The 16,831-nt window shown below is 46.4% G+C and overlaps 3 non-coding genes across 3 annotated transcripts; 2 read left to right on the top strand and 1 right to left on the bottom strand.

Annotated features, from left to right (window-relative positions):
- Positions 1-792: 792 nt before the first annotated feature.
- TRNAD-GUC (transfer RNA aspartic acid (anticodon GUC)) lies at positions 793-865 on the bottom strand. Its single transcript has one exon. It is a non-coding gene; the product is annotated as a tRNA-Asp (tRNA).
- A 4,820-nt stretch (positions 866-5,685) lies between these two features.
- Positions 5,686-5,758, top strand: TRNAD-GUC (transfer RNA aspartic acid (anticodon GUC)). Its single transcript has one exon. It is a non-coding gene; the product is annotated as a tRNA-Asp (tRNA).
- A 1,102-nt stretch (positions 5,759-6,860) lies between these two features.
- TRNAD-GUC (transfer RNA aspartic acid (anticodon GUC)) lies at positions 6,861-6,933 on the top strand. The gene has a single exon. It is a non-coding gene; the product is annotated as a tRNA-Asp (tRNA).
- The last annotated feature ends 9,898 nt before the right edge of the window (positions 6,934-16,831 follow it).

The raw sequence follows: 16,831 nt of genomic DNA, 5'->3' as shown, positions 1-16,831 counted from the left end.
CGTCAGGTGTTTTGGAAAAACTCTGACATTTTACGTTACATCTGTGACGTCACAACACCGCTCCCGGGAGGGCTCGAACCACCAACCTTTCGGTTAACAGCTGAACGCGCTGACCATTGCGCCACTGAAGCCCAAAAATTAAATTTTCGTCAGGTATTGAGGTAAAACCTTGACTTTTTACTTCTCATCTGAGACCTCACACCACCGCTCCCGGATGGGCTCGAACCACCAACCTTTCGGTTAACAGCCGAACGCGCTAACCATTCGCCACGGACGCCCAAAAATTAAATGGTCGTCAAGTATTGTGGAAAAACTTTGGCTATTTACGTTACATTTGAGATCCAAAAACACCGCTCCCGGGTGGGCTCGAACCACCAACCTATTGGTTAACAGCCGAACGCGCTAACCATTGAGCCACGGAAGATCAGAAATTAAATGGTTGTCACGTATTGTGGAAAAGTTTTGACTTTTAACGCTATATCTGAGACCCCACAACACCTCTTCCGGGTGGGCTCAAACCACCAACCTTTCGATTAAGAGCTGGACGCGCTTATTACTGCGCCACGGAAGCCCAAAAATTAAATATTCGTCAGGTATTGTGGAAAAACTCTCACATTTTACGTTACATCTGAGACGTCACAACACCGCTCCCGGGAGGGCTCGAACCACCAACTTTTCGGTTAACAGCTGAACGCGCTGACCATTGCGCCACTGAAGCCCAAAAATTAAATTTTCGTCAGGTATTGAGGTAAAACTATGACTTTTTACTTCACATCCGAGACCTCACAACACCGCTCCCGGATGGGATCGAACCACCAACCTTTCGTTTGACAGCCGAACGCGCTAACCATTGAGCCACGGAAGCTCAGATATTAAATGGTTGTCACGTATTGTGGAAAAGTTTTGACTTTTTACGCTACATCTGAGACCCCACAACACCTCTTCCGGGTGGGCTCGAACCACCATTCTTTCGATTAACAGCTGAACGCGCTAACCATTGCGCCACGGAAGCCCAAAAATTAAATGTTCGTCAGGTATTGTGGAAAAACTCTGACATTTTACGTTACATCTGAGACATCACAACACCGCTCCCGGATGGGCTAGAACCTCCAACCTATAGGTTAACAGCCGAACGCGCTAACCATTGAGCCACGGAAGCTCAGAAATTAAATGGTTGTCAGGTATTGATGAAAAGTTACGACTTTTCAAGCTACATCTGAGACCCCACAAAACCTCTCTCGTTTGGGCTCGAACCACCAACCTTTCGGTTAACAGCTGAACGCGCTGACCATTGCGCCACTGAAGCCCAAAAATTAAATGTTCGTCAGGTATTGTGGAAAAACTCCGACATTTTACGTTACATCTGAGACGTCACAACACTTCTCCCGGATGGGCTCGAACCACCAACCTATTGGTTAATAGCCGAACGCGCTAACCATTGCGCCACTGAAGCCCAAAAATTAAATTTTCGTCAGGTATTGAGGTAAAACTTTGACTTTTTACTTCACATCTGAGGCCTCACAACACCGCTCCCGGATAGGCTCGAACCACCAACCTTTCGGTTAACAGCCGAACGCGCTAACCATTGCGCCACGGACGCCCAAAAAAAATGGTCGTCAGGTATTGCGGAAAAACTTTGGCTATTTACGTTACATTTGAGATCCAAAAACACCGCTCCCGGGTGGGCTCGAACCACCAAGCTATTGGTTAACAGCCGAACGCGCTAACCATTAAGCCACGAAAGATCAGAAAATAAATGGTTATCACGTATTATGGAAAAAGTTTGACTTTTCACGCTTCATCTGAGACCTCACAACACCTCTCCCGGGTGGGCTCGAATACCAACCTTTCGATTAACAGCTGAACGCAGAAGTCAGACTTCTCTGCATCGGTGGCAAACGTAAATGACAAGAATACGTCATCAGCTTTGTCGCCCATCATGTATATTAACGCGTTGACTTGTTCCTCTCCTGTCTTGGAACTAAGACCGGACGCGGATCTGAATCTCTCGAACCTCCTCCTCCATCGGGGCCACTCATTGGAATTCGAAAAGTTGAATTGGCAAGGCGGTTGCACTTGAAAGGCTGCGGCGTTCTGCATTTTCCGTGTCGAGGTAGACCGCAAATCTAGTCGATTACTGATTAACGAATTAAAGCTAACCGTGATATCGCGCGACTAAATACCACATTAACGAACTTCTGACACCATGTTGTGTGTTTGTACGACTACACAGGAGTTGATACTTTAAAACTATGGTTTTATTTACAATGATTTATACATGATCGAGGTCCGAGATAGACTGAATTTTTAACACAGAGAGGGGGCCTTTTTATACACGAGAGATTAGATAAATAATAGACATTAAGCTAATATGGGGCTGTTCATAAACTGGCCTACTAATAATACAAAGCATAATGTCACACTTATCCACAAAACCTAACAACCATTTAATTTCTGAGCTTCTGTGGCTCAATGGTTAGCGCGTTCGGCTGTTAACCAATTGGTTGGTGGTTCGAGCCTATCCGGGAGAAGTGTTGTGACGTCTCAGATGTAACTTAAAATGTCAGAGTTTTTCCACAATACCTGACGAACATTTAATTTCTGGGCTTGCGTGGCGCAATGGTTAGCGCGTTCAGCTGTTAATCGAAAGGTTGGTGGTTCGAGCCCACCCGGGAGAGGTGTTGTTGGGTCTCATATGTAGCGTAAAAAGTCAAAACTTTTCCACAATACGTGACAAACATTTATTTTCTGAGCTTTCATCGCTCAATGGTTAGCGCGTTCGGCTGTTAACCAATAGGTTGGTGGTTCGAGCCCACCCGGGAGCGGTGTTTTTGGATCTCAAATGTAACGTAAATAGCCAAAGTTTTTCCACAATACCTGACGACCATTTAATTTTTGGGCGTCCGTGGCGAATGGTTAGCGCATTCGGCTGTTAACCGAAAGGTTGGTGGTTCGAGCCCATCCGGGAGCGGTGTTGTGAGGCCTCAGATGTGAAGTAAAAAGTCAAAATTTTACCTCAATACCTGACGAAAATTTAATTTTTGGGCTTCAGTGGCGCAATGGTTAGCGCGTTCGGCTATTAACTAATAGGTTGGTGGTTCGAGCCCATCCGGGAGAAGTGTTGTGACGTCTCAGATGTAACGTAAAATGTCAGAGTTTTTCCACAATACCTGACGAACATTTAATTTTTGGGCTTCAGTGGCGCAATGGTCAGCGCGTTCAGCTGTTAACAGAAAGGTTGGTGGTTCGAGCCCAAACGAGAGAGGTTTTGTGGGGTCTCAGATGTAGCGTGAAAAGTCGTAACTTTTCAACAATACCTGACAACCATTTAATTTCTGAGCTTCCGTGGCTCAATGGTTAGCGCGTTCGGCTGTTAACCAATAGGTTGGTGGTTATAGCCCATCCGGGAGCGGTGTTGTGATGTCTCAGATGTAACGTAATATGTCAGAGTTTTTCCACAATACCTGACGAACATTTATTTTTTGGGCTTCCGTGGCGCAATGGTTAGCGCGTTCAGCTGTTAATCGAAAGGTTGGTGGTTCGAGCCCACCCGGAAGAGGTGATGTGGGGTCTCAGATGTAGCATAAAAAGTCAAAACATTTCCACAATACGTGACAACCATTTAATTTCTGAGCTTCCGTGGCTCAATGGTTAGCGCGTTCGGCTGTTAATCGAAGGGTTGGTGGTTCGAGCCCATCCGGGAGCGGTGTTGTGAGGTCTCGGATGTGAAGTAAAAAGTCAAAGTTTTACCTCAATACCTAACGAGCATTTATTTTTTGGGTTTCCGTGGCGCAATGGTTAGCGCGTTCAGCTGTTAATCGAAAGGTTGGTGGTTCGAGCCCACCCGGGAGAGGTGTTGTGAGGTCTCAGATGTAGCGTGAAAAGTCAAACTTTTTCCATAATACGTGATAACCATTTATTTTCTGATCTTTCGTGGCTCAATGGTTAGCGCGTTCGGCTGTTAACCAATAGCTTGGTGGTTCGAGCCCACCCGGGAGCGGTGTTTTTGGATCTCAAATGTAACGTAAATAGCCAAAGTTTTTCCACAATACCTGACGACCATTTAATTTTTGGGCTTCCGTGGCGCAATGGTTAGCGCGTTCAGCTGTTAACCGAAAGGTTGGTGGTTCGAGCCCAAAAGAGAGGTTTTGTGGGGTCTCAGATGTAGCGTGAAAGTCGTAACTTTTCAACAAAACCTGACAACCATTTAATTTTTGGGCGTCCGTGGCGCAATGGCTAGCGCGTTCGGCTGTTAACCGAAAGGTTGGTGGTTCGAGCCTATCCGGGAGCGGTGTTGTGACGTCTCAGATGTTACGTAAAATGTCAGAGTTTTTCCACAATACCTGACGAACATTTAATTTTTGGCCTTCCGTGGCGCAATAATTAGCGCGTCGAGCACTTAATCGAAAGGTTGGTGGTTCGAGCCCACCCGGAAGAGGTGTTGTGGGGTCTCAGATGTAGCGTTAAAAGTCAAAACTTTTCCACAATACGTGACAACCATTTAATTTCTGATCTTCCGTGGCTCAATGGTTAGCGCGTTCGGCTGTTAACCAATAGGTTGGTGGTTCGAGCCCACCCGGGAGCGGTGTTTTTGGATCTCAAATGTAACGTAAATAGCCAAAGTTTCTCCACAATACCTGACGACCATTTAATTTTTGGGCGTCCGTGGCGAATGGTTAGCGCGTTCGGCTGTTAACCGAAAGGTTGGTGGTTCGAGCCCATCCGGGAGCGGTGTTGTGAGGTCTCAGATGTGAAGTAAAAAGACAAGGTTTTACCTCAATACCTGACGAAAATTTAAATTTTGGGCTTCAGTGGCGCAATGGTCAGCGCGTTCAGCTGTTAACCGAAAGGTTGGTGGTTCGAGCCCTCCCGGGAGCGGTGTTGTGACGTCTCAGATGTAACGTAAAATGTCAGAGTTTTTCCACAATACCTGACGAGCATTTAATTTTTGGGCTTCCGTGGCGCAATGGTTAGCGCGTTCAGCTGTTAATCGAAAGGTTGGTATTCGAGCCCACCCGGGAGAGGTGTTGTGAGGTCTCAGATGAAGCGTGAAAAGTCAAACTTTTTCCATAATACGTGATAACCATTTATTTTCTGATCTTTCGTGGCTCAATGGTTAGCGCGTTCGGCTGTTAACCAATAGCTTGGTGGTTCGAGCCCACCCGGGAGCGGTGTTTTTGGATCTCAAATGTAACGTAAATAGCCAAAGTTTTTCCGCAATACCTGACGACCATTTTTTTTTGGGCGTCCGTGGCGCAATGGTTAGCGCGTTCGGCTGTTAACCGAAAGGTTGGTGGTTCGAGCCCATCCGGGAGCGGTGTTGTGAGGCCTCAGATGTGAAGTAAAAAGTCAAAGTTTTACCTCAATACCTGACGAAAATTTAATTTTTGGGCTTCAGTGGCTCAATGGTTAGCGCGTTCGGCTGTTAACCTATAGGTTGGAGGTTCTAGCCCATCCGGGAGCGGTGTTGTGATGTCTCAGATGTAACGTAAAATGTCAGAGTTTTTCCACAATACCTGACGAACATTTAATTTTTGGGCTTCCGTGGCGCAATGGTTAGCGCGTTCAGCTGTTAATCGAAAGAATGGTGGTTCGAGCCCACCCGGAAGAGGTGTTGTGGGGTCTCAGATGTAGCGTAAAAAGTCAAAACTTTTCCACAATACGTGACAACCATTTAATTTCTGAGCTTCCGTGGCTCAATGGTTAGCGCGTTCGGCTGTCAATCGAAAGGTTGGTGGTTCGATCCCATCCGGGAGCGGTGTTGTGAGGTCTCGGATGTGAAGTAAAAAGTCATAGTTTTACCTCAATACCTGACGAAAATTTAATTTTTGGGCTTCAGTGGCGCAATGGTCAGCGCGTTCATCTGTTAACCGAAAAGTTGGTGGTTCGAGCCCTCCCGGGAGCGGTGTTGTGACGTCTCAGATGTAACGTAAAATGTGAGAGTTTTTCCACAATACCTGACGAACATTTAATTTTTGGGCTTCCGTGGCGCAGTAATTAGCGCGTCCAGCTCTTAATCGAAAGGTTGGTGGTTTGAGCCCACCCGGAAGAGGTGTTGTGGGGTCTCAGATGTAGCGTTAAAAGTCAAAACTTTTCCACAATACGTGACAACCATTTAATTTCTGATCTTCCGTGGCTCAATGGTTAGCGCGTTCGGCTGTTAACCAATAGGTTGGTGGTTTGAGCCCACCCGGAAGAGGTGTTGTGGGGTCTCAGATATAGCGTTAAAAGTCAAAACTTTTCCACAATACGTGACAACCATTTAATTTCTGATCTTCCGTGGCTCAATGGTTAGCGCGTTCGGCTGTTAACCAATAGGTTGGTGGTTCGAGCCCACCCGGGAGCGGTGTTTTTGGATCTCAAATGTAACGTAAATAGCCAAAGTTTTTCCACAATACCTGACGACCATTTAATTTTTGGGCGTCCGTGGCGAATGGTTAGCGCGTTCGGCTGTTAACCGAAAGGTTGGTGGTTCGAGCCCATCCGGGAGCGGTGGTGTGAGGTCTCAGATGAGAAGTAAAAAGTCAAGGTTTTACCTCAATACCTGACGAAAATTTCATTTTTGGGCTTCAGTGGCGCAATGGTCAGCGCGTTCAGCTGTTAACCGAAAGGTTGGTGGTTCGAGCCCTCCCGGGAGCGGTGTTGTGACGTCACAGATGTAACGTAAAATGTCAGAGTTTTTCCAAAACACCTGACGAACATTTAACTTTTGGGCTTCCGTGGCGCAATGGTTAGCGCGTTCAGCTGTTAATCGAAGGGTTGGTGGTTCGAGCCCGCCCGGAAGAGGTGTTGTGGGGTCTCAGTTGTAGCGTAAAAAGTCAAAACTTTTCCACAATACGTGACAACCATTTAATTTCTGAGCTTCCGTGGCTCAATGGTTAGCGCGTTCGGCTGTCAATCGAAAGGTTGGTGGTTCGAGCCCACCTGGGAGAGGTGTTGTAGGGTCTCAGATGTAACGTAAAAAGTCATAACTTATCCACAATACCTGACGAACATTTAATTTTTGGGCTTGCGTGGCGCAATGGTTAGCGCGTTCAGCTGTTAATCGAAAGGTTGGTGGTTCGAGCCCACCCGGGAGAGGTGTTGTTGGGTCTCATATGTAGCGTAATTCCAATAAAACACTCATTAAAAGTGATTTCATCTCGATTGAACAATAAATAAAAATGTACCTCGATTTTTAATAACATTTTCAAAATCGACGTAACTCGGCCTAAGATATGGCCGTTGCCGAGAGTGCTAGTTAAAAATTCGAATTTAAATTAAGTGAGACAAATTAACCTTCATCTTTATAACCTTGACTTTTTACGTCACATCTGAGACCTCACAACACCGCTCCCGGATGGGGTCGAACGACCAACCTATTGGTTAACAGCCGAACGCGCTAACCATTACGCCACGGAAGCCCAAAAATTAAATGGTCGTCATTTATTGTGCAAAAACTTTGGCTTTCTACGTTACATTTCAGATCCCACAACACCGCTCTCGGGTGGGCTCGAACCACTAACCTATTGGTTAAGAGCCGAACGCGCTAACCATTGCGCCACGGAAGCCCAAAAGTTAAATGCTCGTCAGGTATTGTGTAAAAACCTTGACTTTTTACGTCACATCTGAGACCTCACAACACCGCTCCCGGATGGGCTCGAACCACCAACCTATTGGTTAACAGCCGAACACGCTAACCATTGCGCCACGGAAGCCCAAAAGTTAAATGCTCGTTAGGTATTGTGTAAAAACCTTGACTTTTTACGTCACATCTGAGACCTCACAACACCGCTCCCGGATGGGCTCGAACCACCAACCTATTGGTTAACAGCCGAACGTGCTAACCATTGCGCCACGGAAGCCCAAAAGTTAAATGCTCGTCAGGTATTATGTAAAAACCTTGACTTTTTACGTCACATCTGAGACCTCAGAACACCGCTCCCTGATGGGGTCGAACCACCAACCTATTGGTTAACAGCCGAACGCGCTAACCATTGCGCCACGGAAGCCCAAAAATTAAATGGTCGTCATTTATTGTGCAAAAACTTTGGCTTTCTACGTTACATTTCAGATCCCACAACACCGCTCCCGGGTGGGCTCGAACCACCAACCTATTGGTTAACAGCCGAACGCGCTAACCATTGAGCCACGGAAGCTCCGAAATTAAATGGTTGTCAGGTATTGTGGAAAACCTTGACTTTTTACGTCACATCTGAGACCTCACAACACGGCTCCCGGATGGGCTCGAACCACCAACCTATTGGTTAACAGCCGAACGTGCTAACCATTGCGCCACGGAAGCCCAAAAAATAAATGGTCGTCAGGTATTGTGGAAAAACTTTGGCTTTCTACGTTACATTTGAGACCCCACAACACCTTTCCCGGGTGGGCTCGAACCACCAACCTTTCGATTAACAGCTGAACGCGCTAACCATTGCGCCACGGGAGCCCAAAAATTAAATGCTCGTCAGGTATTGTGTAAAAACCTTGACTTTTTACGTCACATCTGAGACCTCACAACACCGCTCCCGGATGGGCTCGAACCACCAACCTATTGGTTAACAGCCGAACGCGCTAAACATAGCGCCACGGAAGCCCAAAAGTTAAATGCTCGTTAGGTATTGTGTAAAAACCTTGACTTTTTACGTCACATCTGAGACCTCACAACACCGCTCCCGGATGGGCTCGAACCACCAACCTATTGGTTAACAGCCGAACGTGCTAACCATTGCGCCACGGAAGCCCAAAAGTTAAATGCTCGTCAGGTATTATGTAAAAACCTTGACTTTTTACGTCACATCTGAGACCTCAGAACACCGCTCCCTGATGGGGTCGAACCACCAACCTATTGGTTAACAGCCGAACGCGCTAACCATTGCGCCACGGAAGCCCAAAAATTAAATGGTCGTCATTTATTGTGCAAAAACTTTGGCTTTCTACGTTACATTTCAGATCCCACAACACCGCTCCCGGGTGGGCTCGAACCACCAACCTATTGGTTAACAGCCGAACGCGCTAACCATTGAGCCACGGAAGCTCCGAAATTAAATGGTTGTCAGGTATTGTGGAAAACCTTGACTTTTTACGTCACATCTGAGACCTCACAACACGGCTCCCGGATGGGCTCGAACCACCAACCTATTGGTTAACAGCCGAACGTGCTAACCATTGCGCCACGGAAGCCCAAAAATTAAATGGTCGTCAGGTATTGTGGAAAAACTTTGGCTTTCTACGTTACATTTGAGACCCCACAACACCTTTCCCGGGTGGGCTCGAACCACCAACCTTTCGATTAACAGCTGAACGCGCTAACCATTGCGCCACGGGAGCCCAAAAATTAAATGCTCGTCAGGTATTGTGTAAAAACCTTGACTTTTTACGTCACATCTGAGACCTCACAACGCCGCTCCCGGATGGGCTCGAACCACCAACCTATTGGTTAACAGCCGAACGCGCTAAACATAGCGCCACGGAAGCCCAAAAGTTAAATGCTCGTCAGGTATTGTGTAAAAACCTTGACTTTTTACGTCACATCTGAGACCTCACAACACCGCTCCCGGATGGGCTCGAACCACCAACCTATTGGTTAACAGCCGAACGCGCTAACCATTGCGCCACGGAAGCCCAAAAGTTTAATGCTCGTCAGGTATTGTGTAAAAACCTTGACTTTTTACGTCAAATCTGAGACCTCAAAACACCGCTCCCGGATGGGGTCGAACCACCAACCTTTCGGTTAACAGCCGAACGCGCTAACCATTCGACACGGACGCCCAAAAATTAAATGGTCGTCAGGTATTGTGGAAAAACTTTGGCTATTTACGTTACATTTGAGATCCAAAAACACCGCTCCCGGGTGAGCACGAACCACCAACCTATTGGTTAACAGCCGAACGCGCTAACCATTGAGCCAAGGAAGATCAGAAATTAAATGGTCGTCAGGTATTGTGGAAAAACTTTGGCTTTCTACGTTACATTTGAGATCACACAACACCGCTCCCGGGTGGGCTCGAACCACCAACCTATTGGTTAACAGCCGAACGCGCTAACCATTGAGCCACGGAAGCTCAGAAATTAAACGGTTGTCAGGTATTGTGGAAAAACTTTGGCTTTTACGTCACGGACCCTGTTTGTCCTAGCTCAATGTTTTTAGTATGGTTAGATGGGGGACAATTTGGACTATAACATATCCTAAAGACATCCCCGTATCTCTAGTAGACACAGAGTTATGGGCCTGCAAAGTATAGTCTAATGCATTTGCTATGGACGGGTTGTTTGTTTACGTTTTGCTTAATTACTCGCCCCCTGTTTGTCGTAGCTCAATGTTTTTAGTATGGTTAGATGGGGGACAAATTGGACTATAACATACTCAAAGGACATCCCCGTATCTCCAATAGAAACAGAGTTACGAGCCTGCAAACTATAGTCTAATGCATTTCCTATGGAGGGGGTTTGTTTCGTTACGTTTTGCTTAAGTACTCGGCCCCTGTTTGTCGTAGCCCAAATTTTTTAGTATGGTTAGATGGGGGACAATTTGGACTATAACATATCCTAAGGACATCCCCGTATCTCTAGTAGACACAGAGTTATGGGCCTGCAAAGTATAGTCTAATGCATTTCCTATGGAGGGGTTTGTTTGTTTACGATTAGCTTAATTACTCGACTACTGTTTGTCGTAGCTCAATGTTTTTAGTATGGTTAGAGGGGGGACAAATTGGACTATAACATACTCAAAGGACATCCCCGTATCTCCAGTAGAAACAGAGTTAGGAGCCTGCAAAGTATAGTCTAATGCATTTTCTATGGAGGGGTTTGTTTTTTCACGTATTGCTTAATTACTTGACCCTGTTCTTTCGATTAAAAATAATAACATATCTTTAGTGTAGCGGTTATCGCATCCGCCTCACTCCCGGAAGGCCACAGGTTCGAAACCGCGAAGTTTTTTTTTATAATTATCCGAACATTTGTGTCAAGGTCACATTATTTACATCCCCGTATCTCCAATAGAAACAGAGTTACGAGCCTGCAAACTATAGTCTAATGCATTTCCTATGGAGCGGGTTTGTTTCGTTACGTTTTGCTTAAGTACTCGGCCCCTGTTTGTCGTAGCCCAAAGTTTTTAGTATGGTTAGATGGGGGACAATTTGGACTATAACATATCCTAAGGATATCCCCGTATCTCTAGTAGACACAGAGTTATGGGCCTGCAAAGTATAGTCTAATGCATTTTCTATGGAGGGGTTTGTTTGTTCACGTATTGCTTAATTACTTGACCCTGTTCTTTCGATTAAAAATAATAACATATCTTTAGTGTAGCGGTTATCGCATCCGCCTCACTCCCGGAAGGCCACAGGTTCGAAACCGCGAAGTTTTTTTTTATAATTATCCGAACATTTGTGTCAAGGTCACATTATTTACATCCCCGTATCTCTGGTAGAACCAGAGTTACGAGCCTCCAGAATTTAGTCTAATGTATTTCCTATGGAGGGGTTTGTTTGTATACGATTAGCTTAATTACTCGACTACTGTTTGTCGTAGCCCTAATTCTTAGTATGGCTAGATGGGGGACAAATTGGTCTATAACATACTCAAAGGACATCCCCGTATCTCCAGTAGAAACAGAGTTACGAGCCTGCAAAGTATATTTTCAAAAATCAAAAGTAACCTTATAACAATAAGTGAGACAAAAAGTAAGTTGACGACGATATTGAGGTAGCCTCAAGTTTAAAGTATCCTTGTATGGGGAGCAAAGAGTACTATAACATATCCAAAGGAGATCCCAGTATCTCTTGTAGAACAAGAGTTATGAGCCTCCAAAGTTTAGTGCAAAAATCATAAGTAACATAATAAAAATAAGTGAGACGATACCAAAGTTGACGAACATTTTGCTTAATATCTCGGCTCTACGACAAACAGGGGCCGAACCACCAACCTATTGGTTAACAGCCGAACGCGCTAACCATTGCGCCACGGAAGCCCAAAAATTAAATGCTTGTCAGGTATTGTGTAAAAACCTTGACTTTTTACGTCACATCTGAGACCTCACAACACCGTTCCCGGATGGGCTCGAACCACTAACCTATTGGTTAACAGCCGAACGCGCTAACCATTGAGCCAAGGAAGCTCAGAAATTAAATGGTTGTCACGTATTGTGGAAAAGTTATGACATTTTATGTTACATTTGAGACGTCACAACACCGCTCCCGGGAGGGCTCAAACCACCAGTCTTTTGAATAGCAGCTGAACGCGCTAACCATTGCGCCACGGAAGCCCAAAAATTAAATGGTCGTCAGGTATTTTGGAAAAACCTTGACTTTTAACGTCACATCTGAGACGTCACAATACCGCTCCCGGATGGGCTCGAACCACCAACCTATTGGTTAACAGCCGAACGCGCTAACCATTGAGCCACGGAAGCTCAGAAATTAAATGGTTGTCACGTATTGTGGAAAAGTTTTGACTTTTTACGCTACATCTGAGACCCCACAACACCTCTCCCGGGTGGGCTCGAACCTTCAACCTTTCGATTAACAGCTGAACGCGCTAATCATTGCGTCACGGAAACCCAAAAATTAAATGTTCGTCAGGTATTGTGGAAAAACTCTGACATTTTACGTTACTTCTGAGACCTCACAACACCGCTCCCGGATGGGCTCGAACCACCAACCTATTGGTTAACAGCCGAACCCGCTAACCATTGAGCCACGGAAGCCCAAAGTTAAATGCTCGTCAGGTATTGTGTAAAAACCTTGACTTTTTACGTCACATCTGAGACCTCACAACACCGCTCCCGGATGAGCTCGAACCACCAACCTATAGGTTAACAGCCGAACGCGCTAACCATTGAGCCACGGAAGCTCAGAAATTAAATTGTTGTCAGGTATTGTGGAAAAACTTTGGCTTTCTACGTTACATTTGAGACAACACAACACCTCTCCCGGGTGGGCTCGAACCACCAACCTTTCGATTAACAGCTGAACGCGCTAACCATTGTGCCACGGAAGCCCAAAAGTTAAATGCTCGTTAGGTATTGTGTAAAAACCTTGACTTTTTACGTCACATCTGAGACCTCACAACACCGCTCCCGGATGGGCTCGAACCACCAACCTATTGGTTAACAGCCGAACGCGCTAACCATTGCGACACGGAAGCCCAAAAGTTAAATGCTCGTCAGGTATTATGTAAAAACCTTGATTTTTACGTCACATCTGAGACCTCACAACACCGCTCCCGGATGGGGTCGAACCACCAACCTATTGGTTAACAGCCGAACGCGCTAACCATTGAGACACAGAAGCTCAGAAATTAAATTGTTGTCAGGTATTGTGGAAAAACTTTGGCTTACTACGTTACATTTGAGACCCCAAAACACCTCTCCTGGGTGGGCTCGAACCACCAACCTTTCGATTAACAGCTGAACGCGCTAACCATTGTGCCACGGAAGCCCAAAAATTAAATGCTCGTCAGGTATTGTGTAAAAACCTTGACTTTTTACGTCACATCTGAGACCTCACAACACCGCTCCCGGATGGGCTCTAACCACCAACCTATTGGTTAACAGCCGAACGCGCTAACCATTGCGCCACGGAAGCCCAAAAATTAAATGGTCGTCAGGTATTGTGGAAAAACTTTGGCTTTCTACGTTACATTTGAGATCACACAACACCGCTCCCGGGTGGGCTCGAACCACCAACCTATTGGTTAACAGCTGAACGCGCTAACCATTGAGCCACGGAAGCTTAGAAATTAAACGGTTGTCAGGTATTGTGGAAAAACTTTGGCTTTCTACGTTACATTTGAGACCCCACAACACCTCTCCCGGGTGGGCTCGAACCACCAACCTTTCGATTAACAGCTGAACGCGCTAACCATTGCGCCACGGAAGCCCAAAAATTAGATGCTCGTCAGATATTGTGTAAAAACCTTGACTTTTTACGTCACATCTGAGACCTCACAACACCGCTCCCGGATGGGCTCGAACCACCAACCTATTGGTTAACAGCCGAACGCGCAAACCATTGCGCCACGGAAGCCCAAAAGTTAAATGCTCGTCAGGTATTGTGTAAAAACCTTGACTTTTTACGTCACATCTGAGACCTCACAACACCGCTCCCGGATGGGCTCGAACCACCAACCTATTGGTTAACAGCCGAACGCGCTAACCATTGCACCACGGAAGCCCAAAAGTTAAATGCTTGTTAGGTATTGTGTAAAAACCTTGACTTTTTACGTCACATCCGAGACCTCACAACACCGCTCCCGGATGGGCTCGAACCACCAACCTATTGGTTAACAGCCGAACGCGCTAACCATTGCGCCACGGAAGCCCAAAAGTTAAATGCTCGTCAGGTATTATGTAAAAACCTTGACTTTTTACGTCACATCTGAGACCTCACAACACCGCTCCCGGATGGGGTCGAACCACCAACCTATTGGTTAACAGCCGAACGCGCTAACCATTGCGCCACGGAAGCCCAAAAATTAAATGGTCGTCATTTATTGTGCAAAAACTTTGGCTTTCTACGTTACATTTCAGATCCCACAACACCGCTCCCGGGTGGGCTCGAACCACCAACCTATTGGTTAACAGCCGAACGCGCTAACCATTGAGCCACGGAAGCTCAGAAATTAAATGGTTGTCAGGTATTGTGGAAAACCTTGACTTTTTACGTCACATCTGAGACCTCACAACACCGCTCCCGGATGGGCTCGAACCACCAACCTATTGGTTAACAGCCGAACGCGCTAACCATTGCGCCACGGAAGCCCAAAAGTTAAATGCTCGTCAGGTATTGTGTAAAAACCTTGACTATTTACGTCACATCTGAGACCTCACGACACCGCTCCCGGATGGGCTCGAACCACCAACCTATTGGTTAACAGCCGAACGCGCTAACCATTGAGCCACGGAAGCTCAGAAATTAAATTGTTGTCAGGTATTGTGGAAAAACTTTGGCTTTCTACGTTACATTTGAGACCCCACAACACCTCTTCCGGGTGGGCTCGAACCACCAACCTTTCGATTAACAGCTGAACGCGCTAACCATTGTGCCACGGAAGCCCAAAAATTAAATGCTCGTTAGGTATTGTGTAAAAACCTTGACTTTTTACGTCACATCTGAGACCTCACAACACCGCTCCCGGATGGGCTCGAACCACCAACCTATTGGTTAACAGCCGAACGCGCTAACCATTGCGCCACGGAAGCCCAAAAGTTAAATGCTCGTCAGGTATCGTGTAAAAGTTACGACTTTTCACGCTACTTCTGAGACCCCACAAATCCTCTCTCGTTTGGGCTCGAACCACCAACCTTTCGGTTAACAGCTGAACGCGCTAACCATTGCGCCACTGAGGCCCAAAAATTAAATGGTCGTCAGGTATTGTGGAAAAACTTTGGCTATTTACGTTACATTTGAGATCCCAAAACACCGCTTCCGGGTGGGCTCGAACCACCAACCTATTGGATAACAGCCGAAAGCGCTAACCATTGAGCCACGGAAGCTCAGAAAATAAATGGTTATCACGTATTATGGAAAAAGTTTGACTTTTCACGCTACATCTGAGACCTCACAACACCGCTCCCGGATGGGCTCGAACCACCAACCTTTCGATTAACAGCCGAACGCGCTAACCATTGCGCCACGGAAGCACAAAAGTTAAATGTTCGTCAGGTGTTGTGGAAAAACTCTGACATTTTACGTTACATCTGAGACGTCACAACACCGCTCCCGGGAGGGCTCGAACCACCAACCTTTCGGTTAACAGCTGAACGCGCTGACCATTGCGCCACTGAAGCCCAAAAATTAAATTTTCGTCAGGTATTGAGGTAAAACCTTGACTTTTTACTTCACATCTGAGACCTCACAACACCGCTCCCGGATGGGCTCGAACCACCAACCTTTCGGTTAACAGCCGAACGCGCTAACCATTGCGCCACGGAAGCACAAAAGTTAAATGTTCGTCAGGTGTTGTGGAAAAACTCTGACATTTTACGTTACATCTGAGACGTCACAACACCGCTCCCGGGAGGGCTCGAACCACCAACCTTTCGGTTAACAGCTGAACGCGCTGACCATTGCGCCACTGAAGCCCAAAAATTTAATTTTCGTCAGGTATTGAGGTAAAACCTTGACTTTTTACTTCACATCTGAGACCTCACAACACCGCTCCCGGATGGGCTCGAACCACCAACCTTTCGGTTAACAGCCGAACGCGCTAACCATTCGCCACGGACGCCCAAAAATTAAATGGTCGTCAGGTATTGTGGAAAAACTTTGGCTATTTACGTTACATTTGAGATCCAAAAACACCGCTCCCGGGTGAGCACGAACCACCAACCTATTGGTTAACAGCCGAACGCGCTAACCATTGAGCCAAGGAAGATCAGAAATTAAATGGTCGTCAGGTATTGTGGAAAAACTTTGGCTTTCTACGTTACATTTGAGATCACACAACACCGCTCCCGGGTGGGCTCGAACCACCAACCTATTGGTTAACAGCCGAACGCGCTAACCATTGAGCCACGGAAGCTCAGAAATTAAACTTTTGTCAGGTATTGTGGAAAAACTTTGGCTTTCTACGTTACATTTGAGACCCCACAACACCTCTCCCGGGTGGGCTCGAACCACCAACCTTTCGATTAACAGCTGAACGCGCTAACCATTGCGCCACGGAAGCCCAAAAATTAGATGCTCGTCAGATATTGTGTAAAAACCTTGACTTTTTACGTCACATCTGAGACCTCACAACACCGCTCCCGGATGGGCTCGAACCACCAACCTATTGGTTAACAGCCGAACGCGCAAACCATTGCGCCACGGAAGCCCAAAAGTTAAATGCTCGTCAGGTATTG

The sequence above is a fragment of the Phalangium opilio genome, unplaced genomic scaffold (assembly GCF_054372755.1).
Source record: "Phalangium opilio isolate 3A_F unplaced genomic scaffold, DU_Popi_V2 ptg000390l_1, whole genome shotgun sequence".
In the NCBI taxonomy this organism is placed as follows: Eukaryota; Metazoa; Arthropoda; class Arachnida; order Opiliones; family Phalangiidae; genus Phalangium; species Phalangium opilio.
Note: the sequence above shows the minus strand (reverse complement) of the source record. Positions and strands in the feature narration are given on the sequence as shown.